Source organism: Gymnoscopelus braueri, assembly GCF_963280865.1.
Source record: "Gymnoscopelus braueri genome assembly, chromosome: 19".
Taxonomy (NCBI): domain Eukaryota; kingdom Metazoa; phylum Chordata; class Actinopteri; order Myctophiformes; family Myctophidae; genus Gymnoscopelus; species Gymnoscopelus braueri.
This window is the reverse complement of record NC_137621.1, coordinates 28,649,751-28,673,377: the sequence shown is the minus strand read 5'-3', so window position 1 is coordinate 28,673,377 and position 23,627 is coordinate 28,649,751. Positions and strand designations below refer to the sequence as shown.

The 23,627-nt window shown below is 41.6% G+C and overlaps 1 protein-coding gene across 1 annotated transcript in view; it reads right to left on the bottom strand.

The window, feature by feature from the left end:
• The window catches only part of stag1a (STAG1 cohesin complex component a), a 64,107-nt gene extending 40,776 nt beyond the window's left edge, over positions 1-23,331 (bottom strand). The window contains 1 exon segment of the mRNA XM_080415076.1: positions 23,178-23,331. The gene's annotated coding sequence lies outside the window, so the exon portion shown is untranslated.
• Between the last annotated feature and the right edge of the window lie 296 nt (positions 23,332-23,627).

Genomic DNA, 23,627 nt, shown 5'->3' with positions numbered 1-23,627 from the left:
ATAATACTGTATTCTGTAATGGCCGCTGCTGTTCATTGGAGCAACCACCATATTGGTCCTGCATGCTGTGCCTCCTAATGCATGTATGTCTATTGAAAATCATCATAACTCGCTGAAATTTCAACAGATTTTCAAGCAGTTAGGTTTGTTACAAATGCCAGACATGTTATGATATAGGATACTTGGATTAAGTACAAATGCAGGTTTTCATACCAAAATACTTGATCTTACATAGATAGTAACAGTTATAAAACAAAATAGTTTTTTGTCTCAGGCACTTATTTATATATGCAGCCCCAAACTGCACATGAGGCATATTTCTTTCAGTGGAGTATTTATGGCAAGTTGTTCGGACCAATATAGTGGCGACATTGTCGTACGATCCAGTGACTGTCATCATTGTGTATTATAAGTACCAGGGGACTCAATCCCCCCGCATCAGTTTGTCTTGTCAAGCTAACTTAAGCTAAGCTTGCTTTATTTTGATTGAATGTCGACATGGTTTTTGAACCTAAATTAAGTTTATAAACATTATTGTTGTACTATATTATCATATACTATCTTACACTATTATTGGGCGGTGTAGCCGCCCCTATAAGTGGGGTTGGGACACCTCATTAGTACACCCTTTGCTGTACTGTGATTGGCTCATAATTAGTACACCCCTAGCATTAGTACACCCCTAGCTGTACTGTGATTGGCTGACTCTATTCAGCACTGTGATTGGCTAGCGAGACACATGATGAAATCGACAACCTATAAATAGGACTATGCACTTTAAAAAAACCTTTTTTAAGTGAGCTTCCATTACTGTGATGACCACACCGCCCACCTCACACTGGGTGTGATTTTTATATTCGCTACTATTGTTATTTCTACTACTTCTATCTCTCTCTGTCTCTCCTCTGTCTCTCTTCTTTTCCCCCGACACGGCCGAGGCAGAAGGCCCCCACACTAGAGCCTAGGGTCTGCCCGGCGGAGCTTTTCGTTGCCACTGTCGCAAAATGTCTTGCTCAGGGTGGGACTGTCGGGTCTCTGCTCTACATGTAAAGTGTCTTGAGACAACTTGTTGTGATTTGACACTTTAATAAAATTGAATTGAATTGCCTGGGTGTGTCAGGGTCCAGGTGGAAGCTATTACATCATCATCATCATCAACAATGGACCAACACCCTGTCGGTGACATAAGTGGACAACCACTTGGCAGTCACTGGGAATGGACAACAACAAAAAAACAGACTACTGACACAGAGGAAATACGAAAGTGTAGCATAACAAATATGAAAGTAGCCTAGTTTGTGCCTAAAATGACAAACCACCAGTCTCTCACCAGTCTCTCTAATCTGAAAAACCGGTTGGTTGATGGCCAGCGAGCAGTCAACAGTTCAACTCTGAATATGCCCACTGTGTTTGGAAATGGGAAAGACTATGTGGCTGTGGGGGCTGATGAGGTGTGTGAAAGCTGTGGTGCGATGCCTAAAACCACATCAACTTTAAATATTTCAGTCATTATTGAGCAGACCACTCGCGCCTAGTATTTTCCAGCACTGACGAGGTCATAAACTGAGAGCTTAAGCCGAGAGAGCTTGGCTGAAGCTGATAGTCTACACTCTGGTTATCTGATTCCTACACTATACAGACAGGCTGCTCTCTGCCCAGATCTGCAAAACACATCACAGAAAAACAGGGACAAGAAGAGATGGGGGGGGCTGTATCAGCGTCTTTCAGATGTGGAGACTAGAGAAACAAAAGTGATTTTCTAAAGTGTATGTAGACTGAAGCGATAGAACAAGTGTAAGTCAGAAACCGAGGGAAAGAAGCCAAGGCAAAAGGGAGAAGTTATTGAGAGACAAAAACAGCCAAAAAAGACAGATAGCAAGCAATATGAGAGGGGGAGAGAGAGGGAGGAATACTAGCACAACAGACTGTATAGATTAAGAATATGCTAGAGGAAGCTTGACACATCAGATTGCAACCTGCGATGTCTGTACTCACTTCACTTATGACCGACACCAAACAGTAATTGCCGACATCCCTGTCACTCGGTGGTGATAAAGCACAGAGTTGTGTGTCAGCCCATCACTGTGTCCCAGGCCAGGCCCACAAATGCAATGTCAACTGTTCAAATCAGTCTATAACAGGGGTCTTCAACCTTTTCAGGCCAAGGACCCCCTAGCTGAGAGAGAAGCTAAAGCAGGGACCCCCTACTCTATATTGTATAAAATTGTGTTTCAGATGAGCTAAGTTTTTTTGGGTGGTGAAACCGCCCCTATATGTGAGGTTTGGATATTTGCACACCAAATCCTGCGCTGTGATTGGCCACAAATGTACCCCCCCTAACCCTGCACCGTGATTGGCCAATCACAGTCTATTCAGGACTGTGATTGGCTAGGGAAACATGACACATGTGCATAGCCCTATAAATAGGACCATAACTTAAAAAAACCCATAAATGCGTTTTTTTTAAGTTATGGTTTCTTCCATCACTTCTTCCATCACTGTGATGACCACTGTGACCACACCGCCCACTTCACACTGGGTGTGATTTTTTTTAACTTAGTCTGCTCTTTTTTCCCTCTACACCTATAGCCTCTTTGCCAAAAATAGCGTTGAGAGCTTGTAGATCTGCTATGTTTGGCTAAAGTTCTCCTCAGAAAAGGGATGCTAGGATTCAAGTGGTTAATGTAAAAAAAAAAAATCATATCACACAAAGATTTGGCGGACCCCCTGTAGTAACTCTGAGGACCCCCTAGGGGTCCCGGACCCCCTGTTGAAGACCCCTGGTCTATAATGCTGTACTTAAATCATCATCATTATCATAATTATTCACATCAAATTAGCACCTAGGCATTCGCATGGATTAAAGCTAAATAAAATCTCACGACTGAAAATGTTTGTATGACCAAGTCCTAAAGGTGTGAAAGGAGCCGCCCACACTATAGCACTGATTCCTAAACAACAATGTATGTAAAATGATGACATTTTAGTAATATTGTTCCTGCTGTTCTACGAGATTTTATGGAAGATGCTTCTGATCATACTGCTAGTTTGACCACTTCAAATGCTATAATCTTAAAATAATAACCGAGAATAGCTTATCTACGAGCTACAGCCAGTGCCTGATGATTAGAGCCCGACCGATGGCCCAGCCTTTAGGGTCCGATGCCCATCCTGATTTTGGAGTTTTGTACAAGAAAAGTGCTAAATCTCGAAAATCTATTTGAAACGGATTTGATCAAAGTTTTTATTCGAGAAGTTATAAACAAGCAAATAAATATGTATTTACTTTCAATATACAATGAACAAGCAAACAAGTAAATATAAAATACACACATAAACTGAACTTTATTTTAAGCGTCAAAAAAGTCAAATGGCCGATACGCGGCCAATCGATGCTTGTGGCAATCAGAGGGCTGACGGCACTACTGATCATTTGTTCTCATATACACATTGTCATCATATACATACACATAATTTACTCACATGGGAAAATAGCATCCTTCTGATTGGTGAACTACTGCCCTGTTAACCCATTAAGGCCTGAGTCCGATTCTTAAAATGTTTTCTAAATCCTAAAAGTTTTTTGAAAAAAAAAAAAAGCAGATATACAAGCTCGAGTGCCGCGCTATGAGCTTGTATAACTGCTATTTTTGAATAGGCAAAGAAATCTAAAATGACACAGATGCGTTCCCGGTCTTTAATGGGTTAACCAGAGAGGTGATGATAGTTCTCACCCCCTCAGTCTTTTTCTCACTTCTCTCACCCAGGGCAAGTATATGATCTTTTCTTTTCCTTGAACAATGCACCACATAGTCCCCCGTCATTGCTAATCCATACAGTTGTCCTGGGGAGAGTGTAGACAACCACATTGCAAGCCACTTTGTTTCACTTGACAGGAGTTTCACCACAGCGCATGTGGAGGAACAGGCTATCCCCTCCCAGTTCGCTCCCTGATGAACAGGCACCCCTATGATATCACCTATCAGTAGCAGTCGCTAGTGCATGGGCATTGAAACAATAAGAAGGGGAGGAAATATTAATAATAATTATATATGATTATATATGTGTATACATTAATATCAGCAGGCCTTAATGGAGGAGTTGTCATTTCGGTGCCATAGCATTAGTCCGATGGCCCATTATTCCAAAACCCCAATAGTCAGAATAAATTCCCTTTGGAAAAAGAAAAAGAAAGCCTGCACACTCACATGCTCCAATAAATGTATTAATGTTGAACCTAAGCTCTTCGTCAGGTCAAATTAGTTGATCTGATGAAGACCCTAGGTTCAAAATATTGTCAATACATTTACTGGACCATGTGAGTGTGCAGGTTATTATTTTCATTTTCATGATTTATTCATTTATTATTTATTCATTTTCATGTTTATTATTTTCACTTTTTGTAATAGACACATAAACTACTGTCTGGCTAATGTGACCCTGTGGTACGAGCAAGCTGTTCGAACAGAATGCAATGCGTTTTGTTGATATAACAAGTTTGTTCATCCAGTCCTATCAACAAATCCCCCATTTAACTTCCACAATCCACATTATCAAAACCATTGGTGTTGTGTGCCGCATTCCGTTTGTGTGACATGCATGATGCAAAGGTTTTGAAAGTGAAACTGGTCAAAGTCACTGGCCACCTCCTGTAGGTTCCACTTTAAGTTCTGAGCGCACACTCCGCACAGCCCTTCATTATCTGCACAATATGCTGACAAATCAAAGAAGGCATGGCCGACTCTGGGATCAGTCCAAAGTGTTAGCCTTAGCCAGTCTACCCTACTGCATAGATCCAGGCCCAATGGATTACAGATATTGAAGTCTGCCACCAACAGGAACAAAAGACGGTCTCTTGTGCTGCCAGTTATGAGCCGACAGCAGAGAACCTTGTCCTAATCCCCCAGCAACCAACTGTCACAATCCACTTTCACCAGATTAGGATTACCACACACAGCAATCAGCAGATCATCTCTCTTGACACAGATATTTACACATAGACAGAATCGGAAAATAGAGATCATATGGACAGCACACCCACTCAGGGAAGGGATGTCATGGACAGAAAAAACGCACGCACGCACGCACACGCACATACACACACACACACACACACACACACACACACACACACACACACACACACACACACACACACACACACACACACACACACACACACACACACACACACACGGTAGTTACCATCTGTCATTACAACAAGAAAGTGTATGTTCGTTCACTGTTCCATGCAGTAACAGAGCTTAGTCAGGGGGAGGGGTGGGGGGTGGCGTGTGTGTGTGTGTGTAAGTGTGTATGTGTGTGCATGTGCGTGTGGCGGTGTGTGAACTGCAGAAATAGACTAGATCTCTTTCCCTCTGCTGAAAACTAGAATTTTAATCTCCTGGGGTCCACCTCAATGAATAAAGGATAAATAGATATGACGGGGTAAAAAAAAAGGAGAGATATCCCAGCAAGAGAGTGAGTGAGATAAAAGACATGTTAAATGAGGGGAAAAGGCGCTGAGGAGGGCTGATGCAGAGAGAGACATGCAGAGTCTTCTTCAGTCTTTCTCTCTTCTGCAATGGCTGCCTGCTTGACTGCGGCTTTACGCAAAATGGAGCCGGGAGAAAGTGTGTGTGTGTGTGTGTGTGTGGGGGGGGGGGGGGGGGTACAGTAGCACAGAGGGATCTCAGTGGGAGCAGAGGAGATAGAAAAATGGCAAGAGGGAGGGAGGGAGGGGTGAAGAGCGGGAGAGTGAGGAAAGAAGAAAAAAATACTCATTTGTTCTTCTCTCATCTGTCTACGCTCTCTCTTTTGCTCTCTCACCTTGGCCCAGATTCTCCCACTGCCTGTTATTCACAGCTAATGGAGGGATAGGACAGGGCAAAGAGAGAGAGAGAGAGACAGACAGAGAGAGAGAGAGAGAGAGAGAGAGAGAGAGGGGGGGGGGGGGGGGCATATAGGCAGACAACATGTACAATGTCAAAGACACACAAATGCATATGGAGAGGTAGACACTGAGAAACACACACACACACACACACACACACACACACACACACACACACACACACACCCCCCTTGAGTAGGCTATTAGCTCCCACACCCATAATTACTTCCTAATGACCTCACAGCACTTGAAGATTTCCAACAGAAGCTAGAGCAGCCTGCTAATGCAAGCAGAAGGGTGTCAAAGTCAAAATCATGATGAAGCAATAATGTACGGCTGAGCAGCATAATAAAGCCCCTATAAAGGTTAACCTGGTGAAGGGTAACCAGAGGTCCAAGCTATATTGAGTGTCGACTTGAGTCAGACAGATGATAGCAAGATGTGTTTTTGGAGAGAATTTATGCAAATTAACCACATAAACCCCTAGCGTCCCTATTCTGGGCATGTCATAATAGGTGAACATTCTGCGAAAATAGAGAAACATAGCAGATCTTAAAAAAACAACACAAACCGCTGGACCGATAAGTGAATTTTTCACGAATTTATATTTTTATATTTTCCAAATTTGGAGTCATACACCATAAGACATTAGATATGTCATCGTGTCTGATGTCATGGCCACATGAAGTGAGAAACCACGCCATCATCAGACCCCGTCTTGAAAGGATTTTAGGAATCACACATTGGAATGAAGACCCTCTGGTTGAATGAAAATACAATTGGAGCCTTAGCCAGGCCATATGCAGGTATCCAACTTGTGCTTTATTGTATCGATAGTGGTGGTGGGCCAGGTTGGGTCAAGAGAATAGAGAAATGGGAAGAAGTGTGAGAAATATTGAAATGAATCTTACTTTGTAAGTGGCTGAGAATCTTCAGCCACGTTGTCAATTAATCACCCAATGAATATGCAGATGTGTTATTCTACAGTAAAAAAATAACCACTTACTATGGTATTACTTACTGTATTGTACTTTGTTGTACAATGGTGGCATGCAAAAATAGAGAATATTTACAGTACAGATCTTGTGAGAGAACTATGAGTGCAATGTAAAACAAAGTGCATAGAATTATAATTCATTAATTGTAATAGATGCAAAGGTTTTAAATAATTATAATCATGTGATTTGAAGACATATCGCCCAGCCCTATAGTATGAGTCACTATGGACAACAAAGGACAAATAGGTTTGATGTCCTGAATATAATGATGAGGTAGTATGACTGGGTCAGTGAGGAATGGGACAGTTGGTTAAAGAACCACTATAATCTGTTGGTATGTAGTCTGTGCCAACATCATAGACACACTAGCAGAGCAGATGGGGTCTGGACAATATAAACACAAGTAGAACTCTCTTAGTTGTAGGCACTGCACAGAGTCATAGACAAGACAATGGCCTGAGCTTCAGCATTTGGAGCAAGTCACCGGTCCCAAGTACAGCTCAATGGAATTCACAGAAATAGCCTATATAAATCAATGGGAATCTAAGCAACAGATACGTTTCATCATCACTGTTCCAGCATCCAAACCTAACCTCTAATTGCTTGTAACGCTGAGGTTTCTGTCCTTCTGTGACCAATTCATTTGTACATAGCTGTGGAGGTGATTTGGAATGGAACGGTGAATCAATAGTGAAGCTGGGGCTGTGTAAATAGCCCCCGAAGGCGCACGCACGCACGCACGCACGCACGCACGCACGCACGCACGCACGCACACACACACACACACACACACACACACACACACACACACACACACACACACACACACACACACACACACACACACACACACACACACACACACACACACACACACACACACACACACACACACACACACACACACACACACACACACACACACACACACAATACTTTGAAGATGATTCTTAACCTTGCCACCTGAAGGATTATGTGTTCAGCCCCTGTGCCAATTGTAAACCAAGCCTCTCGGAATCTAAATTCTAACTAGAAAAAGTGCTCCTCGGAGCACAGGACTCCACCAGGTCAGGTAGGTTATTGTGGCCTTCTGGTGGTGCTATAATAGGCCAAAGTGAAACGTGTCATTTCTTATTTTTTTGCCTTTCACGGTAATCAGACGCTGTATTCATGATTTCAGGCATTTTGTTCCAAAAATGTGTTTTGTAAAAATCAACCTGCTGGTGGCGCTATAACAGGCCAATGTGAAAAGGGTGGCATTTCTTCCTTGGCCTAGTGGGAATGTGCGTGCTATAAAAAAAGCTATAAAAGCAGATGTGAAAAATGCAGGGCAGGGGTTTTTCCTTGGCCTCTAGGGAGTGTGCATGCAAAGTTTCACGCAGATCGGTGCAGTTATAGGTAAAAATGCAAATCGGCCTGTTATAGCGCCACCATAAGACTGATTTGAAAAATTTCAAGTGCCATTTTTTTCTCCGTCTAGTGGGAATGTGCATGGAAAATGTCATGGAAATCACAAGCTGCGTTCATGATTTGAGGCATTTTGACCAATCCTGCAAACTGGAAGCCAAATCGGACAGGTCTGTGTTGATCACATGACTATAGAGATACTATGTACCGATTTGAGGGATTTTTGGACAAAATCTGTAATATAAAAAATATTTTTGCTAAAATCGGCCTCATGGTGGCGCTATAACAGGCCGATCAGAAAAATTGGGGGCAGAGGTTCTGCGATGGCATCCAGGGAGTGTGTGTGCACAGTTTCGCAGCGACCGGGCCAACAGTGCTGGAGATTAGCTGCTCGCAGACGTACGTACGTACGTACGTACGGACGTACGTACGTACGGACGTACGTACGTACGTACGGACGGACAGACAGACAGACAGAAACATAATCTCGACCATGCCTGGCGGAGACAATAATAACAAGAAAATGTGCTCCTCGGAGCACAAGTCTCCGCCAGCAGACTATAGCAATTATATTATCATAGCAATAAGTAATGAGATACAGTAGAGTAAAAGATATATACTGTAGTTAAATAAAAAGGTGTATGTTAAAGAAATATTTATTAAAAAAAAAATGATTTAAAAATCATATTTTGTCTTCTAATGTTTAAAAATATGTTTAAAAAAATGTTTAAAAACATGTTTAAAAAAATGTTTAAAAACATGTTTAAAAAAAGATAGGATGAAAAAAAGAGATTCCAAAAATTATTTATTTATGTATTTCTTACAAGAATGTATATTTGTGCTTTTTGAAGTGACACACCTTTTTATTATAGGATTGTATTTCGTCATGCGTCCCTCTAGCCAATCAGAGACATTGATGTCAACATATTGACACGTATTAAGAGTTCGGCTTTGTTGTGGGATCATTTCAACTCTAGTCTTCTTCTACGTTACAATTGTAGATGAGTATGCTTTCTTAGCTTTGGCCTTCTGCGCCTTTGCTTGACCAATGTTAGGTGTTCTCAGAGGGAAACACACACGCACAGACGGGTGACTTGGACTTACTGAAGGTACTGTTCCAATCAAGTCTGATTGATCCTGTTTTACCTCACTTCAAAAAGTAGTGGCTTTTTGAAGTGACACACCTATTTATAGAATTTTACTTCGTCACGCATCCCTCTAGCCAATCAGAGGCATTGGTGTCAACAAATTGACACGTGTCACGTGGAGCTTGCCCAATGTTAGCTTGGCTAACAATGTTTGCTCACACAAAGCGAAAACATATTCTCCACCTTCGGCGGAGACAATAATAATATACAGTAGAATCCTTCACCAGCCTAGACAAGAAATAATAATCTCCTCAGTGACTGCCACCCCTAGAGTCTGTGTTAAATTGCCTTGTTACCAATCTGTGCCTTTGCAACTGGAGGCAACTTGGATGCCCCCCTCTGGGATCAATAATGGATCACCTTCTAGTTCCAGTCAAAACTCACGGTCTGCACTCCTGCAGGGGAAACACACAGAGCTACATCTCAACACTGCAGTAAATGTTTCAGTACATCTAAGGGTTCTATGGCACTCTACTGAATAGCGTATGCTCCAAAAGAATCTACAGTGAAGGGAAAGCTTCAGTGAAATTCTATGCTCAAGTAGAGATATGCATTTATAGTTTCTTTTTTATTATTTCTTTTCCCCAGAGGATATTTCAAAATGTTCCTGATTTCAGAAAAATAAATGACATATCTATCAGCAGGGTACAGTGTGGTGCCCTGAACTTTGCATTCCTTACTGTTGATCCAGACATTCAGTCTGGCATCCCTATTTTTGGCATCTCATGGGTGAAGTTTTTTTTTAAATAGCGATACTGCTATTTTAAAAAAAAAGGGGGGGGGGGGCTTAAGTGGCTAAACATACTGTTGTTCTGCGCTCAGTGTCAGTCACTCTGTGTGAGAGAGCACAAGCTAAAATGCCCTCAAATAAAAAGTAAAAATGAAAACAGAGACAAAAGCAAAACAAAGCATCTGCTAGCTCACACCCTGTTCACACGAGCTCTCGCTCTCTCTTCCCCCTGTATTCAGTGCGAGCAAAGCATCGCTGGCAGCCTTCTTTCTCTGAGCCGTCTGTCTAAAGGCTCACTCTTTAATAAGGTGTTCCAGTCCACAAAGCCTTGCTTTTACTGCCGCTGAATGTAGAAAAAAAGAAAGAAAGAAAGTGGGATCAACTGCCATCAGTGTCAACAAATGTGTGTGCATTACCTTAAACTCACAGCTGTAGCAAGTACCAAGACAAATAATGCTCAGCTATGGAGTGTCCTCAAACGAAACGTAAAGCTTTGGTATGAAAGTGGTATGAAATGTTTTTTTTGTTTTGTTTTTTTGGAGGGGGGGTCACTTAAAAGGCACTATAAAACTGAAGCAACCAACTGAATTTTGTTTTTCATTAAATGTCATCAACCTGAACATGTTATTTTTTTCCATTAACATGGACTTGAGCTTCGGTGTTGGAGGCTGACTTAGCATAATGAACTCACTTCAGCCCTATTTAGTGCAGTTGAATTGAACCCTGGAGCATTAACCCCCCATCCCCCCCCAAGTTCATTTCATTTGGGGTGGTGTGAAAGCCCAAAATGAACCGTGATGAGGACCAAAGAATCACAACACTGGTCCACCTGTACGAGGTAGTCGCATGGTGGTTCCAAGTGATCTCTGGTGTGTGGTTCATTTCTAGTTTGAACACAATCGAACCCAGTCGCAGGACACATACTAATGCTGCTGCTTTTTATCGCGTGGAAGACAACATTTTCACTTGAATCGTGTTGAATCGCTTTGTATTGTTAAATGGCAAGAGAAAAGACATAGGGCCTCATTCACTAAGGCGCTGTTAGTAAATTGTGTGTTAAGTGGTGCGTATAAAATGGTGTGTATACACTCTAAGCAGGTAAAAAAAGATGATGCTGGAATCCAGGGCATACTGGAACCCTGCTATCCACTAGATTATGGACCAGAGCTTTATTCATTACTGAGGGGAAGTTCGTCTTTTGGATTAACATATTACACTGTCTACGTCGGAATGCGGAATGGATCTGGTCTACTCTGGTCACAGCTAGATTTCATCCATACTGTATCCTCATCATCAGATGGTAAGACTAATTAGGCTATTGTGTGGCGTTCATGTGATCAATATACTGTTGCCTCCTGCGACATTAAGGCATGATTCATCATGGCGCGAAACTGTGGCAGACACTGGCAAACACACTGAGGGACCTAATAATTCAGCTCTAAATGCAACTTATAAATTAAAATCGGTTTGAATTTGTTTCATGTCTATAATATACATCCAAGCAATAGATGGTTTAAAAGACATATTTTTTCTCGTCTTTTATATGTGTTGACAAATAAATACCTCAAATAAATATTTTATTTGAGGTTTGGCACTATTGTAATTGATTTTTCATGAAGAATAAGGCATTCTAATAACATATACGAAACGTTTGAGGCACATAAGTCTGCTCCCGAGCAGATGTGCGTTTGAGTACGTCCACCACAATTCAAGGACAAAAACAAAATGGATGAATCAGACTCTAAATGTGTGAATGCGCATTAGTACAAAATATGTGCGGACCCGAGCTTAGTGAATGAGGCCCAATGTGTGCACATTCATGCATGAATTTGCACACACGCACAATGTTATTATTATTATATTACCCATGCTGCTGCATTGTCTGAAGGAAGCCGAACAAAAATAAGTTTTACACTTATGTTCCTGTACACAAGATGTAACAATAAAGCACAACCTTGAATGTCAGAAGGTTCACAGTTCGATCCCTGCTCAACCTCAGTTATTGTCTAATCGTCCTTGAGCAAGACACTGAGCAGGTGGGTGCCTTGCATGGTTTCCTACGCCATCGGTTTGTGAATGGGTGAATGTAATGTGCCATTTATTTACAATCTACTTATCCAGATAGGTGTATTTGATTTCCCTCTAACCTTTGCACCAATAATCGAAAGGCATTTCCAGCCATATGGCCTCTATTTACTAATTTTGAGCTGGTTGATTTTTTTGAAAGAAAAAACACCTTAGTGGACACAGCCTCTAACAGACTGATCTAAAAAGCTGTCATTACGGCAACTTAGGTACATATCAATATGGTTCAATATGAGGCAATGTTTCTCATTTGAGGCCCAATTTTGATGAACCTCCATTCAAGGGTTCAGTACCAAATACCAACATTGCTTATAAACAGTGTTGGGACTAATGCGTTACAATGTAACGCGTTACTGTAACGCAACTACTTTTTGTGGTAACTAATAACGTAACTGCCACCTACCTTTTCCCGTTCAGAAACGCCGTTATAGTTACTGTGATTTAAATGGATGTGTTACTTGCGTTACGTTATGTGATCCCACTGAAGTGATTCCCCCCGCAGAGTCTATCTGTCATCTAACTTACAGGCGATGTGCTCTCATAGTAACATGAGCCACTCCAATTCGTGGAGATAAAGGACGCTGATAATATTGTGGTGAATGTAAACTGTGTATATCTTTTGTGTTGTATTGTTCCACTACATTTCATAATGATAATTGCTACAATGACAGGGAGTTGCCTTTTCTCTTATAGTGCCACAGAACAACACAAAAACTTGTTTTATTATTATTTTTAATATTATAATTTAGTAACTAGTAAAGTAACTAACTTTTTTTTTAGAGCAGTAACTATGACTAAAACTAGTTACTTTTTAAAAGTAACTTGCCCAACACTGCTTATAAACTCAAGGTCAAAGCACTTGGTCATCATGATGTTAATGTAAATAGAAAAAGATTGTCATCGATCTGCTGCCTTTATTTGAATATAACTTCATACATCAATTTGCGTTTACATTGCAGCAGTCTGCCCATTCAAATCGTACAACACCACTACACAAATCCTTTTGACAAGCGTATGCAGTGCATTCATTTGCTGTGTTCTTGTTGCATTATATGAAGCTATTGACTGCCAGTCTTACTGGCTTATTAATATGGTATACATTATGGTGATTTGTTATGTTCAAGTCTAGCCAACTTCCCCCATAGGTTTTTGAATTGAAAAATATGCATTTTTTGCCAGAAGGCAGCTTTAACAACTTAAATCCTATATACATCTTCGACTGGGGTCGCCCAGGGGTCTAACTTGGTCTGCTCCTTTTTCCCACTACACCAAATCTCTTCGCCAAAAATAGACGATATATAAGCTCACAAGAGTCACAACACAATGCAACATGTCACGTGGGCTTGTAGATTTGCGATTTTAACCGAATGTTCGCCTACTATGCCCAGCATAGGGACCATAGGGTTCATGTGGTTAACAAAAAACACTCTGTTCTGTTTCTTTGCTTTTCAGGGAACCAGTGATAACCAATCCACTCCGGGTTGCATCAGAAACAAGATTTGTGCGTCAGCAGCAGGTAAAATAAAACCTACTGTAACAGCCTAGCACCCACTGAACCAGAACCACATAGGAATATGGAGGATCACCCAGCCTAACACACAGACCGTACACGCACACACACACACACACACACACACACACACACACACACACACACACACACACACACACACACACACACACACACACACACACACACACACACACACACACACACACACACACACACACACACACACACACACACACACACACACACACACACACACACACACACACATGACAGATGAGTAGTACTAATCAACACAAATCCACTCACCAGCAATTTCTCTAGCCTCCAGCACAGGAAAATAAATTCAGAAGTCAAAACAAGTTGCCATCATGCTATATGACAACCTGTATACCTATATGACATTGTGGTGTGATATTGAGAAATCTCAGCTCAGCTGATAAATATTTCCCTCAAAACAGAAAATGTTATGTATGTCACTCCTATGCAGGCAATCTATTACTAGATTGCTAGTTACTATAACATCTCTGTTTTACATGCTGCCGTTTAGCATATTGTACGCTTTGTTTTCTACACTAGCCTTTACTTGTACATTAACAGACTGAGTGTTGTGCAGTCGTGATGGCCAACAGATATTCTGGACTGGCCTTTTCGATGTTAATTTTCTTTAGAATGCTGGGATCTTGTCATGTTAATTACAATTATGAAAATCAATTTAGCAATTCTATCACTTAGCTAGGTTTTCACAGAGATACATTTCATACATACACCTTACACCAGTTCTTGAGAGCAGGTCGTTATAATGAATCATGCCATAGTGTCTTGTGTGATGACAATGCATACGACACATGACATTTCCAAGCAATCAATATTACTTGAGTGAGTTTGTAATCTGTCTGGTAGTGATGAGCGGGTCAACCCGCGGCGCGGGTGGGTCGAGTCAGGATTTCAGAGGAAATTATGCGGGCTACGGGTGAGCGGGTCAGCCGCTCTCACACGCAAAAAAAAAAAAAAAACCCTATTTTGAACAACATGCTTGTTTATTCAGCCCATGACAATGTTGTGCTACTGTAGACATTTAAAGGGACTTTGGGTACTTAAAAGAGCGCTATATATTTATATTCCCACCGCGGGTCGCGGGGCGGGTTGAGCCATAGATTTATATGGGGTCGCGGGTTGAGGCGGGTTGGGTTCCGTGGCGGGTTGGGGCGGGGCGGGTCATGAAAAAACCTGACCCGCACATCACTACTGTCTGGTGTAAGTTTGGAATAGCGTTAAAAAGGTTAGAAGGGCGACTGAGCTAAAGGGCTCTGCTGTCTTGTGGTAAAGAGACTGTAATAAGACTTCATTGATTTATATGCCAATGAATACTGAATCAGCTAAACAGGTGTTTCTAGTCATTGAGAGAAACACTCACTGGTATACAGGCTCAGCACTGACTCTTATTTCATTATGAGTCCACTGCTAAGGAGAAGAATTCAGGTTAGCTTCAGCGCGATGAAGAACTCTACAAAGCTTTTACATGTATTGCTCAATTCACACTTCATGTAATACTGACAAAGCAGCAAATGTGAGAATAATAGGCTACACCCATACTAATATTGCTTTAAAACGCATAACCTTTTCTATGTTTACGCCAGCGTCTACTACACTACACTACTCTGGCGTTTTCGAACCCCTAAGATCGAGACTTTTGAAAACGCTGCTGACCCTAGTTTGAAAACTCTGGGATTGTGTTTTAGTCTGGATGGGCGGAAACAGAGACGTTTTGAAAGCGTCCTGATTGGATCATAGCATGTCCTTCACTGATTCGTCACACCCTATCACATTCCGGGAAAAAAACTAAAGACATCAACCTTGACTACCAATAGTTAATTCAATATGGATAATTACAGGTGTTGCTGACCTTGCTGGCAGCTCTTGTGCAGTTACATACTGCATTTTACAATTACCATGTCCAGTGGCATTATCAGCCCTACATGAAGTGGAGTGCTGATTTTGGGTGAAGCCAGATAGAACCAGTGCCTAATGGGATCATTTTATCAGTTCCTGAGAAATGGCGAGAAACCTTTTGAATGTCCCGATTGGCCTTGATCAACATCTGCTAAATGCTGCATGTGGAGGGAGCAACAATAAAAATCAGGGTGCCTGTGGATGTACTAGCTTGCATGCATGTTCTATTTCCTGAGAAGACTACGGAAAACCGCTAATCCATTTATTTTGGACTACCACGAAAATTTGTGAGAAGTGAGTTGACCAAGTGCATGTGGTCATGTGATGTGCTTTTAGGCACATGAAAGCACTGAATTAGCTCTCCACTTTGTTTACTTGCCCATTGTCCTCAGAAATTACAGTTATGTCCAAGGAGCAGATGCCTCGCATTCTTCTTTGTGTCCCCATCCGTGAGTAATGGATGGCTTGGACACACAGGAGCTTATATTTTAAATGATTAGCATGTTGCTTGTGCTGCTGCTGTATTTGAGCAACATTTCGCAAAGTTTACATGCAACTTTGTCATTGTCTATCTTTGTGAAATGGTCCCAAACCAAGCTCACTTTCGCTCTTGGTCTGTCTCCGACCTAGTACCCACTACCAGAAATAATTTATATTTATCTTACTGAGGGAATGTTTGGTCCCAAAAAGAATGGATTCTGTTTTACCAAGGTGTAGTGACAGTTTGTTATCTGTAAGCCAAGTACGGATTTTGGTGAGTTCAGAGCGGAGAGCTTTCTCAACCTGCAATTTGTCCTCGCCCGAGATCAGGAGTGCTGAGTCATCAGTGAATATTCTCTGCCCCCTGTGTCTCCCCACACACACACACACACACACACACACACACACACACACACACACACACACACACACACACACACACACACACACACACACACACACACACACACACACACACACACACACACACACACACACACACACACACACACACACACACACAAGTATTTTAGATGGCATCTAGTAAATCATTATCAATGAGAGGCGAGCGAGCAGGACCCGTGAAACTGCTAATAAACACACTCGGAGTGTGAAGGGATGTTTGTGATTGGCTGGCTTTAGCTGTACATCCAGGGCGAGCAGGGGAAATGTAAACCATCCCTATTGATACCTTTTGCAATATTAATATCTTGCACGTTTATATGTACATATTACAACATAATGTTATGATCACAATCATTCAGCCCTAGTGCACAGCACACTCTCCTGTGTGGGTGTAGGGCACTTGAAGGCTTGGTGTAATGTACAAAACACAACTACATGTGGTATATCTTTCCTATGTTTAGTCTCTGCGGTGACCAACAAGAGTCCAATAGAGATACTGATTGGTCTGACTGAGCTGTATCTTGTGTGCAAATGTTACCTTTTGACCCGAGAGAAAAGGTTGCGGTTTCACTAAAATAGTTAGGATTCATTCTCATTTGAGTGACCCCCTTCCTTGTCAATCCGCCTTTTGGATTTTGAGATATCTTGTGCGCAAGTGTGAAATTTTGGCCTGAGAGTGGTGCTAGGGGTCATCCTTCGGGAACAGTTAAGTATACACTATGTAACGATATTTTCAGTGTTGCAATATCGCGATAACGAAAATGTCACAATATTATCGTGGGTGTGTGACAGTATTGTATTGTTTATTTTATTTTATTATTTTACGTTTGACCAGACAACAAGAGCTTAAGTGTAATGATCTATGCTTTCATATATGACAAGAGCTGTGAAATCAACATGGATTGAAGTTGCCAGTCATTTTTATAAGTTCAAAGACAATAAGAATGGGTCAAACTAGCAATAGAATACAATTGTTCTATTGCTTAATTGTAAACTGATGTGTTTTTTTTACAGCATGCACTATATAGTATATTTACACATTTTAGGAAGAAATGTGATCCTGGTGCTGGGTCTGTATTGTGTTCTGAATGAGCTGGCCACTGGCCATATCCAACTGTAAACCCCCCCCCCCCCCCCGCAAAAAAAAGCCTTCAATGAAGGACAAAGAAAGTCACTGGGGAGACTGTGAAGTACTTTCCATCAACTCCTATAATTATCATTCCATTAACAGGTTAGAATGTAAATTGCTACAAGACTCAGTGGAACTTGTAACTTTATTTTAACAAATGCTGCTAAAGTGTTCTCTATTTGAACAAATATGCTTCCCATAAAACACAAAACAAATCTTAGTAGAGTTCTGCAAACAGTTTTCCGTCAATCTCTAATTTCCATTCCATTCACACAACCACAGGTTAACATGGTTAAAGCTATGAGACAGCAGAGATTCAAAACAGAGATGGCCTAGTGTGCAGTTGGCCCATTCTAAATCCTCTTTTTCTTGCTGTAGTGCGTCAGTTGAGAGTCCAGCCCCTCTCTTTAGCCTGGCACAGCTGCAGCCAGGAACAATTACACATCACACTGACTGATTTAATGCTGAGCTGTTGTTCAATCCTCCCCCCCCCTCCCCCCAAACCCCCCTTACCGAGCTGCCGCTCTCCATGGAGATGAGGCGGTTGATTTGTCAAATAATAAAAGGTGTATGATCTGAACCGTTTGGTACAATTAGGACCCCCATTGAAGTCAAATAATTTCCATGCAAACAAGCCTGTTACTCTAAAGTTTTGAGTTTAGAGTCTAAACCCTATTCTTACAATTGCCTTCTTCTTCACCCCGACTTACTGCTGGAGAATTGCCTAAATGGGATATGAATATAAAAATTGGCTGGACTATTACAGTATAGTTACAGGAAATATTATTCTAGCTATAGCCATCTTGATTCAAGGTCAGCATGTAACAAGCACTGACTCTGAAAAATTTAGAAACCATTACATTATCTTCTTAGGTATGCCGTTATAAGCATATAGCGCTGACAAAAGAAATGTGACCCAGGGCTAAGTAGCCATCATGGCACAAATCTTCACACAAAAACCTGTTAACCCGTTAATTAAAATCAATCCATTCTAGAAATATACTTACAAATGATTTGACAGGGTCATTGTATTTTGATAACTGTGCAACATTATGCACAGTATTAACAGAATTATCAGATTTTCCTGACAGAAATGTCCCTTGGCTAGTGGGACACCCAGTCCTCACAGGTCTATTATAGGAACAACCAGGTCAGGCTGTGAGCCAAGAAAAGCCAAACGGAAGATGGATTTATCCCACTTATCTTGGCTCTACCATAATGCCTGAGAAAAACTGAAGATAGCAGTCCAGAGAGGCTAAATCCACAGAATTTCAGATTTGGCCTTGTTGTAGACCTAAGCATTGAAAGGTCTGTAATTGTGAAAATTCACAACATCCTTTAAGAAGCAGGAATAATTAACATGTATACACATATATTGTTTGCACACATTTTATATATTAATTCGTTCTACAGTAGTTGGTGCTAGGATGAGCACATGCATAGCAAATTGCTAAACACACAAACCTGGCCTGGTGGGGCCCAATGACAGATGACACACTGTTCAACATAGGCAATCAGTTATGGAACGATGCATCGCCACTCGCCAGCCAGTTAATTATCGATACAAATGTGTGACGATTCAATTCGCAGAATTAAAAGTACTTTTTAAGAACTCGTTCGCCGCATGCACTCGTTTACACTAAATTTTGTCTATGTTGGTCTGTTATTGAAAAAGTGAAGGTATGTTATTCAACAATAAGCTGCCAGCAGGTCTGACAGATTGGATAAATACATCCGTAAGTGGGGAGGCTATATAATGTACATTGCTAACAGGACTTGAGATGTGGTGGTAGCGCAACATACTGTTATTATTTTTTCCCCCCTTTTACCTCATTGAATATAATGTATGTAAAGGAAATACCCAGGATCATTTTTATTTTATTTTTTATTTTATTTATTGTATTGTATTGTATTGTATTGTATTGTATTGTATTGTATTGTATTGGTTTTGTTGCATTTGTTGTCTATTTGTATGTCTGCTTCTGGTGTTTAACATTCTCCTTTTGTTTATATTCTACTTTTTGTGTATAACAAAAAACGAATAAACATTGAATCATAAAAAATAAATCTTTACAATTCCTGGGATTAGGGGTAACAGAAACTTGAAGGCAGATTGACAGGAGGGAGGGCCCTGATAGTCCAGTAATTGGGACACCAAAAGTTCAATAAATAAATATAAATACAGAAAGCAATTTAAGAATAGCAGGAGGCTGTCATTCTACTGCAGAGTGCCTCTTGACAACAAGATCCTCTGGTGTTGTGCAGAAAACGGTGGCCTTGCAAATCATGTTGCATAAAGATATAAAACATATTCATTATATGCAAACAGAACAGTTCAAAATTCCACCCATTTTATTTATATTTTGTCACATGCCTGTTTTAGTGCTGCAGAACACACATTCTGTTTATACCCAATCCCCAAATCAGTGTAAAATATCAACAACTTCAATGTTTGTTTTGTGCATGAGTTCAGAGATTTTTACTCATATGTAAGTAAACCGTTATTGATCGTCTGACTTCTGATAGTCTGTCTATCAACAGACTATCAACACTGAATATATAGTAGGGCTGGGCTATATACGACTTCAAATTAGGCCTGTCCCAGACTAAGGATTTGTATAGTCGAATCTGATTGGCGACTAATTGCCAATAGTCGACTGGCAGTTTTTTTGCATGATTCGACTGAGATTGGCAGTCGAATCAGTCTGATTCGATGCCAATCTCTCAATCAAATCATGCACAAAATATGTTATGCAATAGAGGAACATTCCATTTGGGCTGTAGGGGTGCTTAGTCTCTGATTTAACATATACTATTGGTTTCTCCCAATAAATCATGATGCATATCCTATTTTTGGCAAACTAATGATAATTAATATCATTATTAATATATATATTAATAGTCTATCGACAGTGTGAGTGTGCGGGTAGCTCGGTCGGTAGACGAGCTCTCGCCTTTGGGTCACAATGTCCTGGGTTTGATTCCGGGCACCGCAAACTCAGTGTCTGAGTACTAGCACGGCTTGGGTGCAGCAAGTCATGTGGTAACTTAAGTAATGGGAGCTTATGGTAGGTGTTGTGCTCCACCTTAGCAATCCACCTCCCAGGGGTCTAGCACATTGAAACGGGGATAGACTCCCATGTTCTCAGCTGATACCGACAATAAACCTCTCCGATCTACTACCTATTAGTCTCACGTAGCCAGACAACTATTCCACAATCTCCGAATGCTATATTCACCTGTTTCCTAAGCTGTGTGTTTTCCACTTCCTGTCGATTTCATTGGATATCATTGGTCAACTGACCAGTTTCATTGGATTTCATTGGATCAAATCGACAGGAAGTGGAAAACACACAGCCTAGGAAACAGGTGAATAGAGTCTGGAACTACACCTCCCGAAATCCGAGAGAGGAAACTGGCATTTCCGTTCACGAAAATATATTTTTAAAATATCTTTACATTTTATTTTTGCTAAGCAGCAAACTAAATATACTTAGATGATTTTGATTTATAATAGGATAAATTTGCGCGACTGTAAAGACGATACAGAAGTGGGGAAGAAGCTTCACATCCGGTTTATATTTATCATGAGCAGAGCTTCATTTCAACATTAGAAAATTGTGGGAAGCAACAGTCTGGCCACGCGAGACTAACTATTTATTAACAGTTAGCCTTAAAGCATAAGGCAATGAACATCCTAGTAGTCTGTGTACAAGAGTCCACAGGGCAGATCTTTAAATAATCTATATGAAATAACCAGTGGTGGAAAAATATGGAACAGAAAAACATACATCAATTGAAATTGATTTATATTACCATCCCCCCTAACAAGATTGGGGGTGGTTATACAGCATTTGGTCAATATTGGTCAGCTCTCCTTGTCATTCCTCCTTACATGAAATGGAGAACGGTCAAAGGTCAGAGATACTGGAGTGAACAGAGACCCTAATGTAGGACCCTGTTGCAGCATACAGCACAAACAATAAAATGGGAACATACAGCTAATTATAAGATTTATACCTGTGGGTATTGGACATAACACCCTACATAGTGGGAAAATCACATAATCAATCAGCTGCTGATTGCAACACACCTGGCAACTGTCAAACGCAGGCGAGATGGGACTCCCAAGACCATCAAGGTAAATCACCATATATAAAAGGGGAAACAACTGTAACATTATTGCCACATAAGACAGTTCATATGCATAGCATTCTTAGCTGTGGCTGGGTCTTTCATTATGATTTTTTTCCCAGGTCATCGTCTTCTGTAACATCTTCCTAGATGCAGTAGGTGATAATCTACAGATAAGTGGCCTCAGCAAGCTCCAGACAGAAGCAGGCTTAGGCTGGTAGAAAGAAACTCACATGGCTCTCAGACTGTAAACAAAGCTGTTATGCAATAATCATGGAATCATGTACACTGCCTGGGGCGACTGTGACCTGCTATTAACTATCCCTAACTCATCAGCTGTTTGGTGTGTGTACAGAAGGCTCAGGGCTGAAGGCGACCAGTTAGCCTACTTAAAAACCTGTAGGACTCAACAGTCACCCGGGTCTGCTTTCAGGAGCCCATCCCCCATTGTGACTCACGTTTCCCCGCTCAATGTTGCCTGCTTCCCGCACAGAAGGGGGCGGGAATGGAAAGAAACGCCATACTAATGTAACACATGCACGCAAGTTCATTAGACAAGAATCAGGTGAAAACATCCCCCCGGATTGTCATTCGGGATATTAAAACAATGCATTCATCTGGGATCTGACGCATCATCACCATGACAAAACTAGTCTGCAAACTTGAAAACATCAAAGGGCGGGATATTCGTGTTGATACAGGACAAAATAAAAGTGGCAGCCAAGAAGCAGAGATCCCGCATCCTTAAGTATTATGAATATGCAATTAGCAAGAACGGCCAAAGGCGAATAACAATGAAGTCCACAACAACGTGGCAAGTACACATTCGTACTGATGACAATAAGCAACGCGCTTGTACGACGAGCGGCCACCAATACTGTACAATCATAATAGGCGTCTGCAGATGGGGGGGGGGGAGGAGGAGGGGGGGTTGCTCACAATTCTGCACTTCACTGCCTTGCAAAGAGGCACAAAACACGTCACACCGCATGGCTTTTTATTTGTTCGCGCCTGGTGGCAATTTGTATCAAAGAGGGGAGTGTTGCGGCCACCACTTTGGCTTCTAGCAAGTGGTCTTGCTGAAAAATATCCGAGCTAGCTTGCGAGGCTAATCGCTCCAGCTCTATGTAACTGGGGGAAGAGAGAGAGAGCGAGCGAGAGAGAGAGAAAGCACATTCACCTCCGTTAGCTACAGCGCCCATCCCCCAACTAACCAGCCTTCCCCCGTCTGTGTCCACCATCTTTAATCTGTGCTCCGTCTCTCTTCCCACCACTCAAAACATCCCCAAAACACAAGTCACTCACCTTTATCGACCATCGCCGAGTCAAAAAGGACCTTCCGAAATAATGAATCGATATTTGTGTATATATTATGCGTATATTAATATTGAAAATTGGCCGTGCGAGCGGAACCGCGCCTTGGAGAAGAGCAGCAATCCTAAACTGCCATCTGGTGGTATTTTTCTCTCTGTAATGCAGCAGTAACGGCGCAGCCTCAGACCGAGACAAAGCTGCCCCCTGGCGGACACACCGTGCGGCGGACACGCGCCCCAGGGGCGAGGATGGGGAGGGAGGGACCGCAAGACCCCGCCAACATAACACTCGCGGGGACGCGCACACGAGAGGAGAAAGGGGGCCCTTCCCCTCTCTGTTTCTCTCTCTCCATCTATCTCTCTGTCTCTCTATCAATTTGGGTCACATACCCCAAAGGCTACCCTAGAAAAACATTGCATTGTAGCAGATGACAATAATGAT